This window comes from Camelus dromedarius, chromosome 1 (genome assembly GCF_036321535.1).
Source record: "Camelus dromedarius isolate mCamDro1 chromosome 1, mCamDro1.pat, whole genome shotgun sequence".
NCBI classification, from domain to species: Eukaryota; Metazoa; Chordata; class Mammalia; order Artiodactyla; family Camelidae; genus Camelus; species Camelus dromedarius.
Window position 1 is genome coordinate 120948904 of NC_087436.1, and position 25969 is coordinate 120974872.

At 59.0% G+C, this 25969-nt stretch overlaps 1 long non-coding RNA gene across 1 annotated transcript; it reads right to left on the reverse strand.

Moving 5' to 3' along the window:
• Positions 1–18135: 18135 nt before the first annotated feature.
• On the reverse strand, positions 18136–23440 carry LOC135321847 (uncharacterized). Its single transcript, XR_010382003.1, has 3 exons — positions 23225–23440; positions 20313–22601; positions 18136–20006 (listed from the first exon to the last, which is right to left on the reverse strand). It is a non-coding gene; the product is annotated as an uncharacterized LOC135321847 (long non-coding RNA).
• Between the last annotated feature and the right edge of the window lie 2529 nt (positions 23441–25969).

A 25969-nucleotide genomic window follows, 5' to 3' on the forward strand; every position in this document is an offset into this window, starting at 1 on the left:
AGGCAGCAGCCTGTCCAAAAGGTTCCACACCAGCCATGTGCCCAGCGGCCAGCACTCACCTCCTCCTTGCCCCCTGAGGTAGGGGAGACTCTCAGGTGGCCCCCAGTTTCCTGGCCCTTGGATAGCCCCTCCTCCTGAGTCTGAATACCGTGGGGGCATCACTGCCCTGACAAGGTCCCTAACCAGTTGGCTTTGAGTTAATCAAAGGAGATTATCCAGGGTGGGCCTGACCCGATCAGGTGACCCTTTAGAAGGTGATGAAGCATCAGAAGTGCCTTCCTGCTGGCCATGAAAATGCAGCATTGATGTGAGTGGCAGCTGCAGGGGAAGGACCTGAATGACCTGAATGTGGTCTTTAGAAGTGGCGAGTGGTCCCTGGCTTCAGCCACACAGCCTCAGGGAACTGAATGCTACTGACAGCTGTGTGAGCCTAGAGGGGGTCCCTGGGCCTCAGATGAGAACATGGCCTCAGCTGACACCTTCATTTCAGCCTCCACACCATGAGTATAGGGGTCAGTTCACCTGCACAGGACTCCTGGTCCGTGGAAACTGAGGTAGTAAATGTGTGTTGTTTTATGCTGGTAAAGTTGTGGTACTTTGTTATGCAGCCTAGGTGACTGATACACCCGCATGCCTGGTTTGTTCTGGTGGAGGAGCAGTGATGTGCCCAGGAAAGGGGGACCCCTTCCCAACCCTGGGGGAAGATCATGATGCCTCTAAGCCTATTTTAAGGTGGACCCATTTCCCTTCCCCAGTGGCTGGAGGAGAGGTCACATGACCAAGTCCCAACCAATAAAACCTCTGTGATGAAAAGTGAGAAATGTGCGAGAAGACTCACTGGCTGCCTTCCTGTTTGGTCATCTGTGTGTGAGGATGTGACATCTGGAGCTGCAGCAGCTCTCTTAGGGTTAGGAGGAGCTGAAGATGAAGACAACAGGAGGAAAGAGTCTGTGTCCCTAATGCTGTTGTCCTTGAGCTTCCAAAGGAACCCACGCTGGAGCCAGCCTTTTGCCAGACTTCCCGCCAAGGGGGACACCAGTGACCTCATCGTTTAAGGCCTTTGGGGAGGAGGGTTCCGTAACTCACAACCGGACACATCCTAGCTGATTTGCTGTCCTCAGCCCTGTCCTGCACCCTTGGAGAATCATTGTGCCAGTCTGTGGTGGGAAAAATCACACACACACACAGACATCCAGACCCTGTGGCTGGGCAGCCTTACATCACAAAAGGGACTTCACTGATGGGATTAAGCTAAGGATTTGAGATGGGGGATTATCCTGGATTCTGAATGAACCCTCAGTGCAACCACAAGGGTCCTTCTAGGTGAGAGAGACTAGGGGGTCAGAGTTAAAGGAGATGTGATAACGGAAGCAGGGGGCAGGGTAATGCACAGAGCGGGCCACAAGCTCGGGATGTGGGCGCCTCTAGAAGCTGGAAAAGATGAGAGAGAGTCTCTCCCAGAGCCCCCAAGGGGAACCAACCCTGCTAGGCCGTTTTACACCTCTGGACTCGGAACTGTAAGATAATAAATTTGTTGTTAGAAGCTACTAAGTTTGTGATCATTTGTCACAACAGCAATGGGAAACGAATGCAGAGCCTGTGGGCATTTGGGGGACGAATGAAGGAGTGAATGGCTGTGGTAGACATGGTGGGACTTCATAAACTGTCAGGTTAGACACGAGGGGTCGCCACACCACAGTCCCATCTCGGTCGCGAGTCACTGTGTGATGTTGGACGAGTCACCTGCCCTTTCTGAGCTTCAGTTTCCCCACCTGTGAACTGAGGAACAGGACTCGGTGGTCTTCCTGGGCCCTTGCAGGCCCCCTGAGTCTAGGAGGGCTCTGTTGGAGCCGGGGAGTCTGGTGGAAGGAGATCCAACTGCCAGCCAGCCCTGCCAAGTCCGAGCTGGAAGGTGGGGGCTGGTGTGTGGCCACGGGGGCTGGTCAGCCCTGGCTTGGGTGGACTGGTCCAGGAGTCTCAGGCCATTTGGTGGGGAGGATGTGTGCCTCCTGCAGGCCAGCAGGTGCTGCCAGGGAGGAGAGGGGAGCCAGTCTGGGCCAGGGGGACTCAGGGCTCCTAGGAGGGCTCAGAGGTGCAGCTGACACCTGCTTGGCTTGTGCCTCTAACCAGCGGGGGGACTTGGAGCAAACGGCTTTACCTCTCTGAGCCTCCTAGTAGCATCTGAAGGATTAAGTGGGATTCTGTCAGGTGCCTAAGAAGGGTAACACCTTCGCCTGTCAGCTCTCGGGACCGGGCTCGTGGGAGGGAAGAGGCCTCAGAGCAGGGCTGATGTTAGGATTTCTTTATATATCTATGTATTGTTTAGCTTGCTCCAAGAGCTCGAGTTACTTAGGCAAATAAAAAAATTCTAACAAAAGAGAACCAGGGTCTTAACCACCGCCACACTCAGCAAGCTCTCGGCGTATCACGGGTGACATTATCATCGTGATGCTCACTGCTACCTTGTGTCCCCGCCGAGTGAGTCACTTTGCAGTGTCCCTTCAGGCTGGACCCCAACCCCGCTGGCACACCCCAGGCCGCAGGAGTGCACTGCCTTCTGAGCAGCCCAGTGCACCCCAGGAGAGCTTTGGTAGTTTGCGACATTGACAAATGGCCCCAGTGCCCCTCTGTGCCAGGCTCCATCCTGGCCGTGGGGACATAGGGCCTGCTGCGGGGGCTCCAGGCTGCCTTCCTAGGGATGTGCGAGGCCACTGGAGGGGCCGAGCAGCGGGAGGGGCTCCCTGGAGAGGGGGCTTCTACACACAGCTTTGACAGTAGTGGAGAGACTTCCTTGGACGAGCAGATTCCTTCCTGGAAACGTCCCCCACGGCCCCCAGAGGTGCCCCTTCCCCCTCAGCCAGGCTGCTCCAGCCCCCAGCATGACCCTGGACTTGGCACTGAGCCTCCCGCAGGGGCCAGGCCTCCAGGTCACCCCATCTAAGGTTCTCATCTCTGGAGAGCTCTGGGAAGTTGTCAGGATGTTCATCAGATTTGAAAGCCTCACATTTTATTTCACTCTCACAGGACCTCTGAGAGTTGGTTGCTCTCAACACCCCCACTTTGCAGATGAGCACACGGGGGCGTCTGGGGGCAGATACAACAGCCCAGGTCCCCAGGGAGCATTCCAGTCCACTGGGGCCCAGGCTCAGGCCCCCACCCCATCCAGCCTCGCTGCCACGTGGACGCCTCCACTGTGAGCACCCGCTCCAGCAGACCCCCATGGGGGCCCTGGCTCCACGCAGGGTCTTCTCTCCCCAAAGCATGCTCCCTGGGGACTCCCAGTTAACCTTGTCTGGCCGGCTGCTGGGGGCTGCTCAGGATGGGCACCCTTACTCCCAGCACCCAGAATGGTGAACGAATGAGTGAATGAATGAATGAGTGGATCGGACTTGCACAGAACCCCTCCACGAGGAAGGCTCTTGTGTTCCCACTTCGCGGTTGAGGCAGTCCAGGCCTGGGGGCCGCCTAGTCTGGCTTCTCACCTAAAGTCAAGTTCTTTCCCCTCTGTTTCTGCCTCTCAATCGCCGAGCACCAGTTACATGCTGGCATCAGAAGGGGAGACAGAGTGACGCAGATCATATCCCTAACTGTCGCCAGAGGGGACGGTACCCTAGGACGCCGCCTGCCTTGTGCAAGAGGAGCATCCAGGTTCCGCGTGCGGCGCCACGTGCTCATCGGGGGCGGCCCTCTCCATCCTGACGCCGCCCACCTCCCCTCGCGTTGCCCCCTCCTCCAATCCAGGAACGTGCCTGGTGGGAATGGTTAGGTAAACAAGAGCTATTTCATACCCATGATTTGTGAATCCGACCACAGCGGGCACGCGTTCCAAAGCTGGAGGGGGTTCAGAGAGTTTTTCTGTTTTGTTTGGCTTTGATTTTTTTCAGATAGGAAAATGCAGAAGAGCCCTTGACATGTTTGGGAAAATAAGCTAAGAATGCTCACATCCACCCTGGCCCCGTGCAGCTTCTCCAGCCTCCTATGCTGACCCCATCTCCAGATATTTCTGGAAAGCGGGGTCTTGGGCCCAGCAATGCTTGCCACTGCCGAGAGCACTGGAATGTTTGTGTTGGAACCTGGACACCGTGGGCTCGAACTCAGCGAGATCTGCTGTTTTCTTCTCAAGTTTTTCCTTCCCAGAAGGCTCTGATTAAAACCAGAAATTCGTCATGGGAGAGAACAGGGTTGGCCTGGGATTTAGGACTGTGAGTGAGTCAGGGTACAGCGGAGGCTGCTGTAACAGGGTGACCCCAAAACACAGAGGCTTGAACAAGATAGGGGTTGATTTCTCTCCACACAAGGTCTGGGCAGAGCCAGCATGACGGCCTGGCGGAGCTGAGGATCCCGGTGGCTTCCACTCCTCCTCGGCCATCCCCAGCAGGCAGCTCCCACCTTGAGGTCTCAGTTGGCTGCTCTGGGTCCAGCCACCGCCATCATTTCCACCGTCGGTCTACTCAGTGGGTGGGAGGGTGTGGTTGGCCAAACACAGGGCATCCTCAAATGGAGGTTGCACATAGTCCTTATGCTGACATCCCATTGGTTAGAATGTGGTCACATAGCCATACCTACTGCAAAGGAGGCTGGGAAATGTAGTCTTTAACAGAGCAGCCTTGTGCCAAGATGATCGTATTGAGGGTTTCCCAACCTGGGCGTCAATGACGTTTGGGGCTGGGCACCTCTTTGTTGTGGGGCTGGCCTGTGAATTGCAGGATGTCTTGCAGCACCCCGGCCTCTACCCACTAATGCCGATAGCATCCCTCAGCTGTGACAACTACAACTGTCCTCAGACATTGCCAGGTGTCCCGGCGCAAAACCACTCCTCGCTAAGAACCACTGGTCCAGATCAAGGGCCCCAGTCTGCAGTGTCCACAGCCCCGAGGCAGGAGGGGCCGCTAAGTCCGCTTCCCATGCTGCCGGTTCTCACACTGGAAGAGGACAGAGGGTTCGATTTTCACATGCAGTATCCTAATTGCTTCCTGAGACACCTGATCAAAAACACAAGAAGCGGTATGGTCGCTACGGGTTGACTTGTGCCCCCCTCCCCGCAAAAAGACATGTTCCGTCCTGACCCCTGGCGCCTGTGAAGGTGACCTTATTTGGAAATAGCGTCTTTGCAGATGTGATCAGGTTCAATGATGTCACTGGAATGGGGTGGGCCCTGATTCAACGTGGCTGGTGTCCCTGCCAGAAGAGATACAAGAAGCAGCTGCCACCTGGAGATGGAGGCAGAGACAGAGGCAGAGATGGAGATGATGCGGCCGTAAGCCAAGGAACGCCTGGGGCCCCTGGAAGCTGGAAGAAGCAGGAAGGATCCTCCAAGAGAGCCTCCGGAGGGAGGCAGCCCTGCAGACACCTTGATTTCGGACCTCCAGCCTCCGGAACTGGGAGAATTCCTCTTGCTTTAAGCTGCCCAGCCTGTGGTGCGTTATGCACCGGCCGCGGGGAACTGAAAGGTGGTCCAATGCCTGTCTGTGCGTCTGGGCTGGAGGCTTCCCAGAGCCCCCGCCCACACCCCCAGCTTGATGGGCTGTTCTGTGGTGTGGCTTCAGCGTGCCGTTTGAGCCTGCTGCACCAAGTGGATGCAGAGCGGTCAGACCCTCACATCTGGGGTCACGGAGACAGCGATGCTGGCTGGATGGACACATCCGGTCACAAACCACCACCATCGGAGCTCGTGGCCCCTCAGAGCCTGGCCTGGGGCAGGACTGGAGCTGGGAACACACAGTGGGAGGTCCCTCCTGCCTTGCTGCAGCCTCCATGCAGTAATGTCGGGTCCTCTCAGACCCTCAGTTTCCTTGTCTAGCAAAAAGGGAAAGTCAGTTTTTCCAGGGACGAGACAAACGCTGCCCCAGTGGGTGCGGCTGAGCGGGTGTGGGCGTCAAGTGGCCGCTGATGTGCTGCTTGTCCACTCAGGTGACCTGGTGACTACCTTGTCGGGCCCTGTCTTGGCCCCGGAGAGACACCCCTGAACAAAATGGGCTCATGAACCAGAAAACTATGACAGCCCTCGGGTAAATGCACAGCTCGCTTCCTCTGCTTTCCTCTGGTGTGAAGGTGGCTGGGAGGGTTGGGGTTGGCATTAGGCTGGAATTAAGATCTAGTTAGGGTTTAGGGTTAGCAGGGAGGCCGCGTTTGGACTGGAGTTTAGCTGGGGTTTAGGGGGGACTGGGGCTAAGTTTATGAACAGAATCTGTGTTGGGGGTTGTGGTTGATTTTGAGGTTTGCTCTGGTATTTAAGACCCGGTTCAGATCAGGATCAGGATTAGGGTCAGAAGGGGGTCAGGCCTGGGGTGGGATGGGCGAAGGCACAGCTGGGGTTTGAGCCGGGCCTGCCGCATCGTGCCACCACCTTGCAGAGACCAGCTCTTGTCTCCATGGGTGTCTCTGTCCGTCGGACCGCTGAGCTCCCGGGTCTCCCCTTAATCAAAGGCTCTGTAAGCTTGGTGCCTTGCCATGTCCCGGGGCTCAGTTTGCCCTCCTGAATGAGAGGCTTGGTTCTGATTTTCTCAAGGTTCTCCTAGCTCTAAAAATTCTAATTAGGTAGGGTCCTCTTTAGAAGAGCTGGCATCACGAGCGATCGTTATGCAGGAACTCATGAGTACAAAGATCAAAAATGGAGCAGAACAACAGATTAAGCAGACAGCACCGGCTCTGGCGTTACACTCAGAGGAGCTATGTGAAACCCAAAGCCTTCTGACTGCAGCGCTCATAGGAATTGCCCTGGGAGACCGCGTGTGGCTTTCACAAAAGGTCTGTGTCTGCAGGACGTGCTATTGTTCGATTTCCAGGAAACAGGAGTAATTAGATGCCTCATCCCAGATACCGTTCCAATTACAGCAGAAAAGAAAACATACAAATCCCCTGAGGAAGCAAATACCTCCTCTTGGTCCCGAGAAGGTGCACTTCCCGGTGCCACAGCAGCCCCACAATCACAGGAAGCCGAGTGCGGCCCCAGGGACGGGCGGCCTCTGCCCTTCGCCCTGGAGGAGGGGAAGGAAATCAGGTGCATTTTGGAAATTTAAAGCATCACCCCTTGGTGTGGTTGCAAAGGGAGCTGGTGTCCAGGAGGGGGTGACATTCGAGGCCCTGCCCCTCCAGGGGGGTCCCACACCTTGAAGCCTGAGGGGAACAGGACAATCGCTGGCTCCCAGGCCCTAGACTGGGGTGACATCCTCAGCCCCGAGTGACGGCCCGGCCATTCATTCTTACCTGCCTTCCGTCGTCCACCCGCGGGAGCTGCCCTGAGCCCAGACCAGACTGGGGCCTGGCCTCCTGGCTGCCCCCGGGGAGATCCTTCCCAGTGGAACTCTGAGCATGCTCTCCCTGCTGTCCTCACGGGCAGGAGAGAGTACCTAGAATTCACCTGGCAGTGCGCTTGGGCCCTGGCCCCTCCCTCACCCCTCCTGGCCTCGCACACTTCACTCCGGGAACGCCGATCGCCTGCTCGTCCCTGACAGCCCGGTGCCTCCCCACCTCCACGAGGGGTGCGGTTCATATCCACTCCTTGGGCAGAGGTGACAGACTCTTGGGTTTGTTTAGACCGTGGATCCGCCTTCCGGGTGATGCCAGCCGCAGCCAGGACCTGTGTGTTCCGACAGCCTCCTGACCCTGACCGTCCAATTCACGCAGCCTGGTGTCAGCTGGGAGCCTGGCAGAGAAGGCAAGACCGGCCAGCCTGGGAAGCCAGAGCAGGCCAAGGACACAGTCAGAGCAGGACTGATGGCAATGACCAGCGTTTCAACGACCTCTCAGACCCCGTGCCCAGGGCGCGGGATGGGACATCTCCACCCACATACCCGAACACCTGGCTCTGGGGCGCTGGGGCGCTGGCAGCGGGAGGCCTGGGCTCTGGGCTCACAGGGGAGCCCACCACAAGGGGAAGGGGGGGCAGGACGGGTGGCGTCTAGGATGGCGCAGGTGCTGGCTCCCAGGGACTCAGTGCCGGCGCTGGGTCTGACGCAAACATTACCAAAGTGACATAAGATGGGGACCGATTTCTCTGTGTTTCATCTCCACTTCAGCACTCGGGGCCCCGCCCCCCACCCCATGTCTGATGTTTCCAGAGAGAAGTCAGCAGGGACGGCCCCGTGGGACGGGGACGCCCATAGCTGTCCTGGTGTCCGTGCGGGCCTTGGAAAGCCCGCGCCCTTGTCTGCTTAAACCACCAGGAGCGGGTCTCCGTGGAAACCACTGTGCTCGGGTGTTAGCAGGGCACGGGGTGCTGGGGGAAGCTCGGCTTCCTGCTTGACTGTCGTGGGGGCTTCTGGGGGAGTGAGTCACTTTTCGGAGCACACACACCGAGGCCTGGACCTTTCACCCACATGATCTAGTCCTCGTCGCCCCCACTGTACGGAAGAAACAAAGGCTCGGGGGTGTGATGCCTCCCCCACAAGCCCAGAGGCAGAACACGAGGCCCAGAGGGTCTGGCTGGACCTGCCGCTGTTTCCCCCGGGAGGCAGGGGAGCACCCGTCCACAGCCTGGGCCCGCTGCCTGCACAGGACTGCCGAGCGGCCTTGAGCCATCACGTGCGCAGCCCGTGCCCCGTGGGTCCTCCGTGAAGGGGCGTGGTCGTGGTGCCCATCTCGGTCTGTCCCGGCAGCTCCAACGAAATCCACAGCCCTGGCGGCTCATGAACAGCAGACATTACTGTGCACAGTGCTGGGGGCTGGCAGCACAGGCCGGGAGTCAGCGCATGAGGTCATGGCCTGGGGACGTCCCTCTTCCCGGTTCGTAGCTCACAGCTTCTCACTGAGTCCTCGCCAGATGGCAGGGGCGAGGGGGCTCTGTGGAGTCTCTTCCATAGAGACACGAGTACCCCTCACAATTAGCGAATGAGAGCGCCTCCCAGGCCCTGTCACCTTGGGGGCTAGGATGTCAGCATATGAATTTGGGAGGACAAACATTCAGAGCATGGCAGGACCTCCTCAGGCTGCCGGGGGACGTCCAGTGCCAGGCACGGCGCTCCTGAAAGGCCGAGGGGAGCCCGGCCACAGCCCCACGGCAGCCGCACACCCTTCCCAGAGGCTCCTCCCCGTGGCGCGTGGAGGTGAGGGGCGCACGCCACCCGATCCGGACTTTCCGGACTTTCCAGACTTAATGCACACCGCCTGCAGTCTGTGTCTGGGGTGCGTTTTGTACAGGGTGTCCTGCAGGGTCCCAGCCTGGGGCCCAGGTGGTGGTCAGGGGGCCGGGACCTGTTGTCAGAGGCTCCAGGGAGAACGCCCCCTCTTGCCACCACACCATGTGAGGCCCGCTGGAGGCAGGAACTGGGCCGGGGGCTGGGCTGTGTGCCCGGGGCCCTGCTGCGTCCCAGGTGCCGTTCAGACACTACGGGGGTGTGTGAGCGTGCGTGTGTGTCCACGTGAGCACACGCGCCCCGCTGAGGGCGGGTCCCGGCCGCCCGCCCCGGCAGAGAGAGGGCCGCTCTCCTTCCCAGGAAGCAGGCCGACTGCCCACGGTCTGACCCCTGGGTCCCGAGAGGACCCTGCGTGACAGGTGAGGGGCGGCCCCTCTCCAGCCATGCCCGTTCCCAGCGACAAGGGGCTCCCTGCACTGGACCTTGTCCGAGGTTACTTTAAAGGAAAATGCGTCCATTTTAACTGTTGTTGCTCGCCAACAGGAAGGTGGTGTTTGGCAACTAAAAGTCACCCAGAATTGGGGATGGGAAGCAGACTTTGGTGGTGGCAGGTGCAGGGCCCCGGGTACGTACCCTTCATTTATTCGAATGCTGTCTTAGAAGCCCTCCGAGCAGAATTTGGGGTCCCTGGGCAGAGACTGGGTCCTGACTCTACCACTTCATGGCCCAAAGCCTAGGCCTCCTCACCTATATGGAGGGTGGGGGTGGGGACGCCCCCATCACAGTGCAGGCGGCACCTCATTTCCACATGAAGCCTGAGTAGGGCCCTGCACGGTGCTGTGTGCAGGAGGCCAGGAAAAGCGGTCCCCTTCCGTGTGCGCGCGCGCGTGTGTGTGTGTGTGTGTGTGTGTGTGTGTGTCTGCATCTCTCCACATGCCCGTGGAGCTGTGCCCGCAGTGCCGGAGGCGGGTGGCTCCTGGTTAGACCCACCTTCTTCCCGGCCGGGTCCCAACCCCACAGCAGCTGCTCTGAGCCTCAGTGAAGGAACGAAATCACCCACATCTCCTTATTCACTCTCTTCCTGCTGTCACCCCCAGCATTGTTGCTTGGGACAAAAGCAAACCCCCGGGATGGACACATGGTTAGAGGGATGGGTGCGAACTCTCCTGTCCATACACTTTTTGGATAAAACTCAGGCAAAACCAGCCAGTGCCTTCTCTCCCTGCCTCTGGGGTTCAAGCACCACCTGTCTGTCTCAGTTCTCAGCTGCCCTTTCGAGGGATGGTTCAAAGGCAGGGAGGCTGCAGAAGAATTCAGAACCGAGGCGTGGTTTTCTCTCCAAAAGGCTGGGTCCACTGTCTCTGGGAGACACTAACGGCTGTGTGACCCTCGTTCCGCCTCGGTCCCAGGCACCAGAGCCCCCAGCACGCTGGCCCTGTGCGGCCAGAGCCTCCCTCCCATGTCCTCGTCCCTGTGCGTCTCCGGCTCCCCAGCCACGCCGACGGCTTCACACTCTCACGCCCCCTCGTCTGGGCAGAGGGGCCTCTTCCTGCAACGCTGTTGGCTTGCTGGGGCCGCTGTAACAAACCCCACAGATGGGGGAGGGGGCTGAGCCTTGGAGATGCCGCGACCAAGGTGAAGGTACTTAAGGCCACGGGGCTGGACACTTAAGAATGGCTAAAATGACAAATTTTATGTGTACTTTATTACAATTAAAGGGAAAGGCCTTCTGCATCTCAGGTGAGAACTGGCCGACATGAACATCCTCTCTGACAGCCAGCCTCCACCAGGGACACCAGGGTCCTGGGCCCTGGCAGGGGGGACCCGCAGCTGGGCACTGTGAGTGAGCAGGCGGGTGTGAGGGGTCCCAGCTGGCTGCCCACACGTCCTCAGTGGAGAAATCTGGTAATGACCTATGTGCACAGTGCCCGGCCCCTCGCAGGAGGGAGTGCAGGGCGTGTGGCCCTCCTCCCTGGCTGTGCTCCCAGGCCCTGCTCCCAGGCTGTGCTCTGATCCAGGGGACTGGCCAGGCTCTGTGGGGGGAAGCAGGGGCACCCCAAGTCTGCCTGCCTTTCCCACAACTCCACTTAGGACCAACATCCCCTGGGAAGCCCCACCCCGAGATCCAGGGATGGCACCCAGGAGTCTGCATTTCACAAGCGCCCTGGCAGATCCCAGCTGGACTGAGGGACCACAGCTGGAGAAACTGCTTTAGAACCCCCACAGCTGGCGCGTCACCCTCACCACAGCCCAGCAGAGCAAACGCTATGAGCCCCGCCTTTAAAACATGTACAACTTTACTGAAGCGTGACTTACATAACACAAATCTTACCCATTATAAGTGCATCTCAGAACCGCTGTGAAGATGCACAGGGTCTGGTAAGTGCTTCATAAACTGCTAAGCACTGTGCACACACTGGGATTTATCATTACGGCGGATTACTGCTGTTTTTACTGCACGAGCCTTGCTATTATTACGGCGGGGCGTTCTGGCATCATTCGTCTGAAGGGCTCCTGGAGGGGCTGCTGGGGAGCAGTGCGCCTGGCTGCAGGCAGCAGAGATTTATGCGCGGGCAGTATCCGGGCGCCTCACCTTGACACAGGTGGAGAGCAGGTTGTTGCTTTATTATTATTATTTAAATTTTATTTGGAAATAAGCTCACACTGCAGCAAAATTAGGAGAATAAAAGTAGTGCAACAAACACCACACACCGTCTGCCTGGAGCCCATCGCGGCTAACACTGTATCCTGTTTGTTTTGTCCTTTGTTTCCTGCCCCCGCTTTCTCTCCCCCCTCCTTCTCGCTCCCCGTGCGGCTGCGTGGCCTCCCCCAGCCGTCCGAGCCCGGCTGCCGGCGTCGGGGCCCTCCGCCTGCAGCAGCAGAGCAGCTCTCTTACGTAACCCGGCAAGACGATCACCGCGGCGCTGGCACCTTTCTCTAATCTGCCATCAGATTCCCATTTTGCCAATCGACCTGACAACGTCCTTTCTCGCCCTCTCTCTCCAGCTAGAATCACTCTAGGATCAGAGATCGAGGTTTCTGTCTCTCGCTTTCGTCTCCTCTCGTCTGGTTCATTTCCGCGGTCTGTCTTTGTCTCTCACGTCACGGGTGCTTCGGAAGACTGCGCTGTTGCTGGGTTTTTTTTTAACAGAACAGTGCTCCTCGGGGTTTGCCTGCCGGTTCCTCCTGATGAGGTTCTCTGCTGCCGCGCCGCACGGAAGACGTGTCTTGCCCAAACTCCGTATCCGGAGCACACGGCCTCCACCTGCCTCTCGCCGGCGACGCGTGTTTGATGAGCTGGTCGAGGAGCTGTGAGCTCTGCCCGCTGCAGGAATGCTCTGTATTTCCTTGCAACTCATAAGCAGCCTGGGAAGGAGACAGTTTAAGACCATGGAAACAGTCTGCTTTTCATCAAGACCTCCCCCTGCATGTTGCCTGCATTAATGACTTGCTGATCCAATCTGAAGTTGCCAAATGTTGATTTTCCATCCCAGCGCTGCGTGCACATTTACCACTTGGCATCCAGTATCCTAGTAAAGCGACAGCTCTTCTGTCTTGTCTGTCTGTCACCCACCCGTCTACCTACCCACCCACCTGTCCCGCTGCCTGCCGTGTGTGCACGCGGGTTTGTAGGGACGGACGGATGGATCTCTGCAGCTACCCGCGTCCCTGTCTGCCTGTGTATTGTGTACGTGCGTAGGTAGGTAGGTAGGTATGTTTCTATCATCAGTATGAGCATCTGTCATCCACTGGGATCCTTATTTTGATGCTCAGATCACTCCAGACCCTGGCCACTGAGCACCCTGTCAAGCCGGCTCCTGGGTCTGGGTGACATGCCACCTTTTCCCCGCACTTCCTTACTTTCTGGCATAACAGGATGTTCTGGGCTATGTAGTGCTTTCCTGCACCAGACCTAAACGCAGCCATTTCTCCGAGAAGCCTGGTTCCTTTCTGGGGGCGATGTCTTCGAAACCAGGGTCCGGGTGCCAGGGGTCATCAACACAGGCTCTCAGACCTAGCAGCAGCAGACCCAGGAACCGTGCGTACATGTGGTCTGCAGACAGGCAGGCACACGTGCGTGCAAACACGCTCCACAGGCACGTGCAGAGACGGTGACGTCACACTGAGAACGCAGACTCGCTCCCTCCCCGCGAGGAGCTCCTGCTTCTCCCTCCCGTCCCGGGGTCCTGTCTCCCTTCTTCCAGCTACAGTGACGCCGAGGGACGTGCCCTCCCCCAGACGTGGTCCACTTCAAGGCCCCGCTGCCTGCCCCACCCCGCCCCCGGACCCGCCCCCGGTGCAGGGCGCCCAGACCAGCCCTCGGCCCAAAACCTTGGGTTTGTCTTTACCTTCTGGTGTCTCACGTGCCTGTGTCCTTTATACAGGATACAACTGAGTTTGGTTTTTTCCAGTTTCCTTTTAAGTTTATCTTCCCCTTTCTCATCCTCGCTCATTGAATAAAGTTGAGTTAATGTGTAGAACATTCACCTGCTTCCACAGGCAAACTGCACAGCGAGAGGGTACAGCGCAAGTGACAGAGCGCGTGCTCAGCACGCATGAGGGCCTGGGTTCAACCCTGGGGACCTCTATTAAAAAATAATTAAATAAATAAACCCAATTACCCCCCCCAAAAAAAAACTAAACTAAAAAAATAAAAATTAAATTTTAAAAACTGCACAGGTGTCATCAGAGGAGCGCCACACCCCACCCGCAACCTGGCAGGGGACGGATCTCATCTGCTCCTTGCTTGCTTGCCCCGAGCGTCTTCCTATAAAGACAGGCAGTCGTGTGTGCAGTTTCCTGTTCCCCTTCTTTGTTGAGCACAAGGGAGCACGCTTTTGGGCTGCTTCGCACTCAGATTTTTTTGCTTCGTAATCCCCCCTGGAAATCACCCCACGGCGCTTCTGGGACACCGCCCTCCTCCAGGCCACAGCGCCCTCCTTGGGTTCCTGTAACCTCCACCGTTTTGTAATTACAAACATGGCTGTGATGAACACCTGTGCGCCTCTGTATGTTGTGTTGTTGGGGACATAGCTTCGGGGTGAGTGCCCAGAAGTGGGGCTGCCGGGTCGGAGGACAAACCGCACGTGGATTTGTCAGACGCGGTCCACCCATCAGGGGGCACCCGCCTGCGTCCGGCTGGCAGTGTCCGAGCCTGCCTGCCTCCCCACAGCTCACCAGCAGGGCGTGGTGTCAAACTTGCGAGCTTCCGCCCGCCTAACGGGGGAGCAGTGCTACCTCAGCCTGGCTTCCGTTTGCGTCTCTCTTCATGAGAGGGCCATTTTCACATCGCCTAGGGGGGCTATCTTTCTTCCAGTTTGCCCCTTTGTCTCTATGATTTTTGTGCTTTTGTTTCTCAACTTTTAAAAGTTTTTTATACACCAGAGACATTCATCTTTTACCTATGAATTAAGTTCCAAATATTTTCTCCTTTTTTTTTTAATTGACGTTAGTCAGTTTAAAATGTTGTGTCACCTTCTGGTGTACAATGTGATGTTTCAATCGTACCTGTACACACGTACATTTGTTCTCACATTCTGTTTCGTTATAGGTCACTGCAGCTACTGAACAGAGTTCCCTGTGCTGTACAGAGAACCCTGCTGTTCATCTGTTTTATATACAGTAGTTAGTGTCTGCAAATCTCTATCTCCCAATTTATCCCTCCCCACCCACAGCGCCCCCAGGAACCTTAAGTTTGTTTTCTAAGTCTGTGAGTCTGTTTCTGTTTTGTAAATAAGTTCATTTGTGTCTTTTTTTTTTTTTTTTTTTTTTGAAGATCCCATGGGCAAACGGTCTCCTAGGGTAGCTTCCTTCTCTTTGGACTGAGCTCACTTAACGCCACTCTCCAGGTCCCGCCACACTGTGCAAGTGTCTCCTAGCTTGTCTTTTATTTTGCTTATTTTTTTCATGCAAAATTTTTTTTTTTTTGGCAGACAAATCTATCGCTATTTTCTTTGTTGGAGCTGGGTTTCAGCCACAGCTAGGCAGCCTCTCTACACTCTGCTTGCAGAAGGCTTCGCCCGCGTTTGCTCCTGGTATTTGTATATTCAAGCCGCGTACACTTTGATCTCTGCTCCTGAGTTCTTCTTGCTCCTGGTGTGAGGAATGGATGTCATTTTATCTTCTGCCAAACGATTGTCTACTTGTCCCAGCACCGCTTTGCCTGGCGGATCGTGATCGCTGTGGGGAACTGAAACACATCCTTCATCACACGCCGGACTCCCCTGCGGCGGGTCGGCCCCCTCCCCGGCCCCGTGGCCCCGGGGCGCGTGGGTCTGTGCCTGGGCCATCACGGCACCGTCTTCAGGAGGCGTCTGTGCGGCCCCGCCGCCCTGGCTCCTCGCTGCGCGCTTAGCTGTCCTTGCCTGTTTATTTTTCTACAGGAACTTTCTATCAAGCCTTAGCTTCGTGGAAAAAAAGCTCGTTGGAATTTTTATTAGGATCACATCAAATTTATGCCCCAAACCAGGGAGAACTGACATCTTGATGATGTTGGAACGCCCTGACTTTCTATTTTGGGTCTTTTTTGTGTCTTGCAGGAGGGTTTTATGGCTTCTTTCACACAGACTGTGCCCAGTTCTCGGTCAGCAGCCTGCTGAGGGCTGGGCAGCAGGGCTCCGTTCTCCGCCCAGCCCTCCCCATCTCCCTCCCATCCCTGCCCTCTGACCTGTGTGTCCACTTTGAGGGGCCTCTTGCCTCCAGCTTCTCTTTGTGTTTGGCTGATAGGAAGGCCCTCGGAGAGCACAGGATGAGGTGAGACATTGGGCTTTATCGCCTGGCTTGCTGCCTGCCAGCCCCGGTGCCTCACTGTCCATGGTTCATTTTCTTTGACTCCCTGAAGACACCTGCAGTTTCACCCTCTTCATCACCTGCTGGTGTGGGCTTCCCCCCCCCCCCCGCCTGCCTGCCCCAACCCCCAGGGTGACTGGCCCTAATAGAGCTCATCAGGATCTCCCCACGGGCATCTCTCCAGAGCCACAGGGCTGCTGAGCTGCGGGTGACGTGGTGACCGCCACATGTGCCCTTAGTGGACAGCAGCCTGCACTGGGGCAGAGAGGCTGGCCCAGCTGCACCCGGGCTCCAGCTGTACCTGGGTCTGTCCTGTCCCCGGATCCTCAGTGACCCGAGCTCATGACATCTCAGGCTGTGTTTGGTCTCAGCATCCGTAGCTGAGAGGTTGCGGTGGACTCAGACTCAGGGACACCCCTTCTTGGGGGGACCACACGTCCTCCCCATCTTTGACAAGAGCCCCTCGTGCCCGGGCTGTGACCATCCAGTCTTCAGGCACCTGCCTGCATAGGACAGATAAATGATGGCGTGGTCACCCGTGGCCACCCGTGGCCATTTGAGGGTCTGCACCGTGGGAACTGGAGTGGCCTCCCACAGCCGACCTCCAGTGTGGCTGTGGGCGAGGATGGAGGACACCTGGCTCGCGGGGCACTTGCTCCGCGGCCAGTGCCTCACACACTTCATCTTAGCTGATTCCTGAAGCCCCTCAGGATGCCCACGGCCCCCTCTCCGCCTTACTTCACAGGTTGGACAGGTGAGGAACTCGCCTTGCAGGCAGGGCCGGATTTGAGCCCAGATGGTTCTCTCCGCTGGCGTCTCTACCTGTGGGTTTGTCTCCGACATCCGCCTGTGAGGCTGAGAAGGGGGCTGGTTTTCATCTGGATATGGGGTGATGAAACTTGCGAGGTGTCCTGAAGACACCAAGTGCTGGTTAGAGCAGGTCGCTGTGCTCCGATCGAGGGCTGGAGAACTGGCCCACCACCTCCCTCCCAGCCTGTCCCGGTGACAGTCCTCGGCCCCAGGCTCCTGGTTTTCATTACTTGGCAAGGTGGCTCCAGAGGCACACGAAATGCTTGAACTGCTGAATTTCCTCCCCAGAGTCACACTTCTGGAGCTTTTAGAAAGAACAAGCATCTTACTTTTAAAACTGTGATTGTCTTTATTTTCTTTAATCTACACCCTGCCACCAGTGTTTAACATCATTGCTGCCCAGAGACCCTACCAAGGGACCATCTCAGGAGGGCAGGTGACAGCCAGGAGGTCAGGTGTCCCCAAAGAGGGCAGGTGTTCCTCAAAAGTGCAAGTGTCCCCCCAGGAGGGCAGAAGTCCTCCTTCCCTGAACAAACACTGTGCACCTACTATACACTGTGCATGCACCATGAGGGTACTTTGTAAGCCTCCCCACCCAAAAGCGGCAAATGTCTCATTCAGTTAATATCTACTGAGAGTTTATTCTAAACCAGGGGCTGTAGTGTACATCCAGTAACTCATTTGGTCTTCAAACCAACCCTCTGGGGTAGATACTATGATCATCTCGATTCCACAGATGAGGAGCAGAAGCCCAGAGAGGTTCAGAAAGTTGCCTGGAGACACACAGCGAGGAAGCATCAGAGCTGACTTTTATCCTTTTTACTGACAGTCTGCTTCCTGGGTCACACTGTCTACTGTGCTGTGTAAACTGGCAGTTGCACACTCAGGCCCAGCGATGCCCTTTGGAGAGGACCCCGGCTCCCTCAGACCAGGCGTGGCCGCCCCTCCCAGCAGGCAGCCCCGCCCCGCCCCGCCCTCTGCTGCTGCACCAGCTGGGTCACCGCAGCCCCCCTCTAGCTTGCGCCCGCCCGCCCGTCAGGCCGGAGGCGGGCAGTCCAGCCTGTCTAGGTTCCGTGCGGCCGCCCCTCTGTCCGCAGCAAGCCCAGGGAGGAGGCTCGGTGGCGAACACAGCGCACTGACGCTGGGAGAAGCGCCGGCAAAGCGTCCGTGGAAGCGACAGCTGCTCTCCTGGGTGCTGGGGGCGCCGGGCCCCCAGCAGCTCCGGGCCCCGCCTGCCCACCCAGCTGCAGAGGCCCTTCGCGCTGGGCCGGGGCTGCGCAAGGAGGTGTTTGGTCCGAGCCCCTGTGTGAGGCTAGTCCAGCTCGGCAAGGGGCGGGCGGGCCCCTTCCTGCACATGGCTGTTTGCAGGAACCCAGGGCGTCCCCTCATCCGATACCAGAGGCCCGTCCTGAGCGCTGTTCCCGCAAACTCACGCGGGATCCAGGAAGGGGTGCGGGCGGGATCCAGGAAGGGGTGCGGGCAGGATCCAGGGCCTGTCCCTCTCACGGGGAGCTTACTGTCCAGCAGAGAGTCACGGGGAGGGGACGTGGGACCGCGAATCCCAGGACACAGCTCAGTGCCAACGACTGCCCGGAGGACCCAGAGCCAGCTCGCAGGCCGGGGCCCGCGGCCACCCTGCCGGAGCGCTCCTGAGGGAGCGGCAAGCCGGGGGCTGTGCCCGCGCGGGGAGCTGGCGCCTGGTTGGGTCATCCACCTCCGAACAGAGAACTCGCTGCTCTTGGGGGCTGCTCTGCTGACCCCCTGGTTCTCCAAAGCCCCTTGCCCCATCCCTGTTGGGGCCAGGAGGGGCCAGGGACAGGCCAGGCGCCCCGGCCCCGCTGCAACGGAGGCCGGCCAGGGCCAGGAGCCAGGCGTGGGGAAAGCAGCTCCACACGAGGATTTGATTTCTTAGCTGTAATTGCCTCGTTCCCCCAAAGCAAAGGGTGGAAACCTGACTCTTGAACCTGGCCCTGTGGGCGGAGGAGGCACTGGGAGCCTCCAGATGGGGGCTGGTGACCTCGTGGCCGTGAGCCCACTTTCTCCCTGAGATCAGGACCGCCTGCAGCCGCCTGGGAAGAGCCCGCAGGGGGAGGGCCAGGCCCTACCCCGCTCCCGACGCCACGGGCAGCCGGTCGTCCCCAGGGCTCCCTTTCCTGTAGGTGAAGGGACGGTGGGACCCCAAGAGTCGTGTCTCTGGGACCTGGGGCCTCAGCCCTCACCCCGTGCCCCTGCCCCGGGCGCTGCACTACGGATGCCCTCGGGTGCAGGGGGCTAGGTGTGGCCCCGGGGTTCTGCCTCAGGCGGGCTGTGGCCTGAAGCATGTGACACTCCCTCTGCTGCGTGGCTGTGGGAGGAAATGCCCTGGTGAAGGGGAGAGGCGCCGCGGGGCTGAGGCTGGTGCTGGTCGTGCACTGACGTGGCCGCGGACGGACGTCAGTTTCCAGAGCACTTTGAGGCTCACAGCAGAAGCCTCCCTGACGTTAACCCCGCCCCTGGCACCATGCTTTCTAAATCCCTCTCACGTCCATCTCTCCAGCATCAGTGCAGATGGAAATGTAAAGCTGACTGACTGTATTCCGAACCCCAAGAAGCCAAGATAGAGGACCGACGAGGGGTTCGGGTGGTTCCGTCAAGTCCCAGCGTGCTGGAGCACCTGGGCAGAGGATGCATGAGCACCCCTCAGGGACGAGGGGGAGCAGGAACAGCCCAGTGCCCAGGACCACCCCGGGGTCATGGAGCACAGGGTAAGGGCGGGGCTGAAGACCCACAAGAACTAGGGCCCCTGACCTCCCCAATCTTTCTCTTGGTGGCAGGAGGGCCTGTGTGCATGCTGGCCTTTGGGGACCACACGGCCAGAGGGTGGGTCACAGCATCTGACTTGGAGGTGGGTTTGGCAGGAGGCGGCGTGAAAGGAAGCAGGGTGGGAGCAGAGGGAGAGCGCATGGCCTTGGGGCTGAGATGAGGCCTCCTTTGGCCCCTGAGCTCCCTGGGGGCCAGGCCCAGTGGGAGCTGTATCTTACGGCATCAGTGATTGAGCTTCTGGCCTCATAAGGAGAGACACAGCGAGAGCCTGCGGGCTTGGCCGCACTGGAAGTGAAAGACTGTGCATGCAGGAACGGCAGAGCTTCAGGTATCCGTTGGCCTGCCCAGGCCTCCCCGACACCCTACCTGCGGCGGCCGGGAGCGGCTGGGGGCCCAGGGTCGACGCTAAACCTCGAGCCACACGGATGGGAGTTCAGTCCAAACAGTTGCTGGCGCCTGCACCTCCGAGACCTCGTGGAAATTGGATGATCAGCTCTCACTGGCTTCACCGGAGTACTATTTCCTTCTCTTCTGAAATCAATTTCACCAAAGCCAAAGCTTTAGATCAGGTTAAATAGCTACTGAAACACGAGGGATGGGGTCAACCCGCCAACAGCAAGCTTTCTCTGGAACTGACGGCAGCAGAAAGGGAGGTGTCAAAGCACTGGGAGCCACAGATGGTTCCATGGCCTCAGGAGGGAGCAGAGCCATGCTTTATTCATCAGTCTCTGACACAGAGGGGTAGCAGGAAACGCTAGCGAGTGGCCGTGAGCACACGCTGGTGAGCGCATGAATAGACGGATGGGCGAATGGGTGTCAAGAAGAGAGTCTACTAACCTCCGCCGTGGGCGCGATGACGCTGGCCTTGCCTGCCTCGGAGGCGCGAACCGAGGGCCCAGTGAAGCATCCCCGCGCAAGGCGAAAGGCAGAGGAGCCGGTCAAGTCCTCGAGCAGCGGAGGGAGGAGCTTCCGCCCAGGGCGGGAGTTTTTTCAGGGGAGAGTCACAAAACTTTTCCCGTGTTTTCGTGAGGTCCCACCCCCGGCCTGGGGGCAGGAATACCAGGTGAGGCCCTAACCAGGGGCCAACGCTGGGGCAGAGGCAGGGAGAGTGAGGGGAGCAACTTCCAAGGGCACTGCTGACTCTGACCTTGAAGTCTGGCCATTGTGAGGCCCCAGAGAGCTCCCGGGCCCTCTTCTGGGGAGCAAGGGGACCCTGTGAGAGGCTGGCCATCACGCCTGGGCTAGGCCAGAGGCAGGATGCTGTGGTCTGCTGCGCAGGGTGGGCCAGGGGCCCAGGAGACGAGCGAGGCTAGGGAGGGGCCCCAGGCCAACGTGCGCTGCAGGTGTCCCGGGCATCCTGGCTGTACCACCAGGGGGATGACCAGATTTGTGCCACAAACTCTTTGGAGGGAAAGGGGCTGTGACTTCCCCCTACCTTGGGGGGGGGGGGGCTAGACAGGCAGCATCCACCAGGTAATTGTCAGCTGAGTGCAGGTGTTCCCACCGCAGCCCTGAACGGGCTCTCTGGCTGTGGCTGGTGCAGGAGGCAGCGGGCAGGGGTGCTCCAGCCACTTGCTGACCAGCCACAGGGCAGGGAGCTGGAGCCGGGGCGGGAGGAGGGGAGAGGCTGCTCCTCCTGGGCTGGGGGTCAGTGCCACACAGAGGGCTCGCCCTGGGACCACTGGCCAGCGAGTGGAGCCCTGGGTCATTGGTAACTGTGCTCGGGGCTGCCAGAAATGTGCGTTGGTCTCTGTCAGCCTCCACGGGACCTCCAGCAGGCAGAATGCCACATCTGGCTCCTTCCTTTTCTGATTACAAATCCCACTGCAGAGACTTGGGAAAACAGAAGAAGAGGCAACGAACATAAAAAATCACCTGCACTCCACCCTGTGCACTTGTGGCCGCAACCGCGGCAGAAGTCCTCCCGGGCCATGACCTGGGTGGGCAGGGACAAGGCTCTTGCGACTGATGTCAGGTCATCCTCAATCACTGTCCTTAGATTGCAAATGAACTGAAAATCCATGGTGTTCTGGAAGCATCTGGACTCCAACTACGTGGTGAAAAGTACAAATGTGGGAGAGGGGAGGTCCCAGACACCAGCTGAGAGACCCCCGACTAACTTGGGGGTCTCTGGTGGCTTGCTCCCCAGCCATCCTCTGGGACGACGGGGACAACCCCCAGTTGTGCTGCAGGGGGGCTGAGGGCAAGCACGGCCAGCACCCGCCCTGCTGCTAGACCCCCAGGGCCCCTTACTGGGTGGTCTGGGGAGCGGGTGGAGGTGGCGCCTGTGGGGCCAGCACACAAGCCCTGCACACAAGGCTCCCTTGCAGATGTGAGCATAGACCACTCCTAGAGACCCTCCTTCTCGACTGACAGGGAGAAGATGGGGGTCTGAGGCCCAGGGAGGGACAAGCTTGCCTGAGGTCACATGATGACATCAGGACCTGGCTCTGAGCATGGGGCTCACGGTGGAGGAGAAAGCCAGCTGGGCCACGTGCAGAGGGGCACGATGCTTTCTGGTGTCATCATGACTTTCTTATTCCCTGGGAAAGAAGAGATGAAAGCCACACCAGCTGGGTTTAAGACGGAGGTTTAAGTGTTTTGATTTAAACCGTCCCGTAATTGGGGAGTAGTTTGCATCGGTCAACACAACCTGCCTGGGGGCCATTCCTATATCGCCTGGACTGGACTGGACTGGACTCTGAGCCCATGTGAAGCAATTCGAGGCTGTGAGCCCAGACCACTCCCACCCTCTCTCGTCTTCATTGCGTCCTGGGGCCGAGGAGTTTGAGGAAAGGCACATTTTTGCTTCTCGGGGGTCTGGAAGGAACAGCCTCGGGGAGGGGCAGCCCCAGGCCTGTGGGCGGCTTGGACACAGCCCTGAGTCTAGCTCACCCCAGCATTCCCTACGGCCACATCCTGGGTCCACAGCCGTATCCACCTCGAGGGAGAGCGCTGGCCTGAGCATGGGGGCTGGATGGGGGGTGAGGACAAAGCACGATGACTGCCAGTCAGACTGTGGGCCTGACACTTGGGGCCCCAGCATGAAGTCTGTCTGTGCCCCTTGCCACCAGCCGAGTGCCCTCCATGGAAAATCACTCAGCACTCCGTGCCTCACTCTTCTCTCTGTAAAATGGGAGTGAAGACCTGCTTATCTCTCAGAGTGAAACACAATGTGCTTGGCACATGCTGGTGATGGAGCCCCTCTTCCCCCTCCCTGTTCGTCTCCCTTTGTCACTGTTGTCCTTACTGAGGGGCCTGGCGGGTGGGGAGAGAGGACTGGGGAGTGCCGTGCAGAGGCCACCCTGGATGTGCCCCCAGCAGGACCATCAGTCAGGGTGTGTTTGCTACGGGGGGGGGGAGTGTTTCAGTCCCCTCCCACGGAACCCCCAGAGCCGCTGTCCCCCGGAGGGGGGGTGCATGCCGGCGTGTGGTCCTAGACATTGGGACAGGCATGGTCTGAGCCAGGACGGCTGGCTCTCCCCCCTCCTGCTGCTGCGCAGGCTGGGCAGACACCCCCAGCTCCCGGCCCGCCCCCTCCCCTAAAGACAGACCCTAGCGCAGGGGTTCAGGCGAGATGCCCTCCCCGCCCCTTGGACTCCCCGGGCAGATGACAGGGCCCGAGCGGGCTCTTTCCTTCAAGACACCTTTCCCAGCAAGACGCCCAGCGGGAGGCCGGCGGCGCGCGCTGGCACATCGCGGTCGTGACAGGGTTTAAGTCGCTTCCACTGACCGCGCTGTTTGCTCACCTCTTCCTCCCGTTTCATAAATTGCGTTGCATTGTTTGGGGGGGTTGATTCTTTGAAAATAAGTGATTAACCAGACCCCTTCCTGGAGCGCCTGCCGCGCGGCTTCGGGAGACCGTCCCGCGGTGGCTGGGCAGGCCTCCCCACGGTCCGCTTGCCTCGGCGGCCCCTCGAGGGAAGCAGCAGTCCCCCCAGGAGCCTGGAGCCGGCGCTCCCAACATCGCCCCGCGGCGGAGGGCGAATGGCTCCCGGGGCCGGAAAGAGGCGGCGCCGCCCACAGCCCCGTGGCGAGGCCGGGTCGGCGCCCAGCGCAGGCACTTCACATGCGTTCTCTTACTTCACCCTTGCAAGAACGCAGTCAGGAAGGTTCTTCCCCCATTTAATCGATGAGGAAATGGGGGCTCAAAAAAGTGCCTGCGGTGAAGACAGTCGCTGTTTCCTCCCCCTGCCCGCTGTCCTCCACCAGCCTGCACCGCGCCCTCAGCCCAGCCCACCCTTGCCAGGAGGGTCCCAGCTTCCTCAGAGGGCAGAGGAGGCCGTTGCCTTGGCAACGAGGTCCTTCCGCCTCCCTGGGCAGGGCTGGCTTCATTGCCCAAAGCCCCTCCTAAGACCTCCTCTGGGGGCGCAGCTTAGCCCAGAGTCCACAGAGCCTCGAGGGACGCAGGGCTCTGGGCCCCACTCGGGGCCCCCACCCTTGGGGGCCGTGGGTGGAATTTAAAGCTCCAGAAGTATTCTTAAAAAGCACCCATGCGGCTTGGTTAAACCTCCTAAAATAATTGCAGTCAAGCAATTACTCCGTTTAAAGGCGTTTGGAGGTGTTGAGATCCAGGCTCACATTTTTCGTGATGAAAGCAAGTCCCTTTGTGCTGCGGAGCCCGGTGCGGGGGCGGCTCGGCATTGGTGCGCCCTGTGGGCGCGCCCCATGTGCCCCTCCCCTCTTCTCGGCGCCCACTCCTCCCAGCCGGGCCGGGAGCCTGAGGAAACGAGGAAAGGCAAAGGGAGGAGGAAGGCAGCACTTTCTCAGGTCCCAGCAGAGGAGGAGCCTTTGCGGGGAAGGCGCTTCCCCGATGGCACCTGGCTTGCCGGCGACTCCATCCCACTCCAGCCCCTCTGCCTTGGTCAGGGAGGGCAGCCAGGGGACTCCCTGAGGGGGCAGGCCCACCATCTCTGTGTCCCCCCACCCCCTTCCTGTCTCTCTCCCTCCTTTCACTCCTCACAAGGCACCTCCTCTGCGCTCACATTTAGAATCAGCAGGGATACAAGGCAGCCCCTGCCCTCGGGAGCTCCAGCAGAAGGACAGACCACAGGGGGTGGGGTTGTGACAAGGAGGGACGGGGTGTGGGAACAGAGGGGGTGCCTGTCACTACCTCTGGGACCCAGGGAGCCTTTCTAGAGGAGGCAGGTGAAACACAGGTGACCCTGTGGCCAGGCCCCCTCCCTCCCCCAGGGCCTGGCCGACAGAATGGGTGGAGGGAACAGACTGTGTCCTGAGTCTGAGCCTTGAGAGGCCACACTTGCTTCTGCACGTCAACCTTCTGGAGCCTCTGACCTCCCCTGTGAGGAGGGCCTGCCCGGGGGGACGGGGACAGGCACAGCAGTGCTGACGTGAGCCCACAGCCTGGAGCCCCAGCTGCGCTCAGCTCGAAGCAGCCAAGCCCTAGCCAAGCACAGGCTTGTGAGTAAGAACCAAATGCTCTGTCGTAAGCCTCTGAGTTGTGATGGTTTGTTACGCAGCATTACCGAGACCAGAGCTAACCTATGCAAAGTGACACTTGTTCTACACTGTTACATCCAGTAGGGGTGGCTGGGTGCGGAGGGCACTTCAGGCAAAGTAAAAGATGCAAACAGGGAAGGAGTGTGCTGGGCCTCAACTGGGGGTCTGGGCCCCACCTGGGCTCTAGAGGGAGGAGGGAGGGGGCATCCTCAGGGTCTGCCCCACCAGGGTGGGAGATGCACCAAACCAGGGAGACTTTCCCCTGCCCACCCCCCACCCACTGGGCTCTGTTGGGCCTTCTCCCTCGGAGCCCATCTTTTACCTAAAGACTTCTTTTTGGGGTCCCCCATCTCCTGTGATCTCCCCATGAGGAGTGTGGACTGCAGCCCAAAGTGATGAGACCCGATTCTCCACCCAGCCCCCACCTCTGGGCCTGGCCTGTGCTGTCCCCTCCATCTGGAAGGACAGCCCCCTCCTTGCCCCTCCTTCCCACAGTCCCCTCTGCCTGTGACACTCCACATCCTTCAGAACCTCGTTCACATGCCACCCTTGGTAGGACAGGTCTCCCACTGGCCAGCAGTCGCCTCAGCCTCCCGAGTGGGCAGCTCTCCACCTCTGTCCAAAGGCCTCGAGCACTTTCTGTCTCGTGACAAAATCAGGCATCGGTCAGAGTGACACTGCTGCCCAGACGCTCAGATGCTGTGCACCTGGACCACCAGGGCACGTGCAGGGTGCAGAGTCCCAGGTCACACCACCAGAGCACAGGCTCCATTTGGTCCAAAGGTGGGGCTAAACCTGGGGCCCGTGTCTGCTCAGCTGCGCACACAGAGAAGCAGTGACCCAGGCCACCAGGACGGCCGGCGGCGGCCTCACCCCCGCACCCCTCGCACACCCGGCGGGGCACACAGCGGGCTGTTTGTCCAGTGCCGCTGGCCTTCTCCAGCACCAGAGCTCTGTGCCCAGAGGACATTCCAAGCTGTCAGCTTTGGAGATGAAGAAAAATGGGCTGTTTCGCCCTTTAGAAGAAACACTCC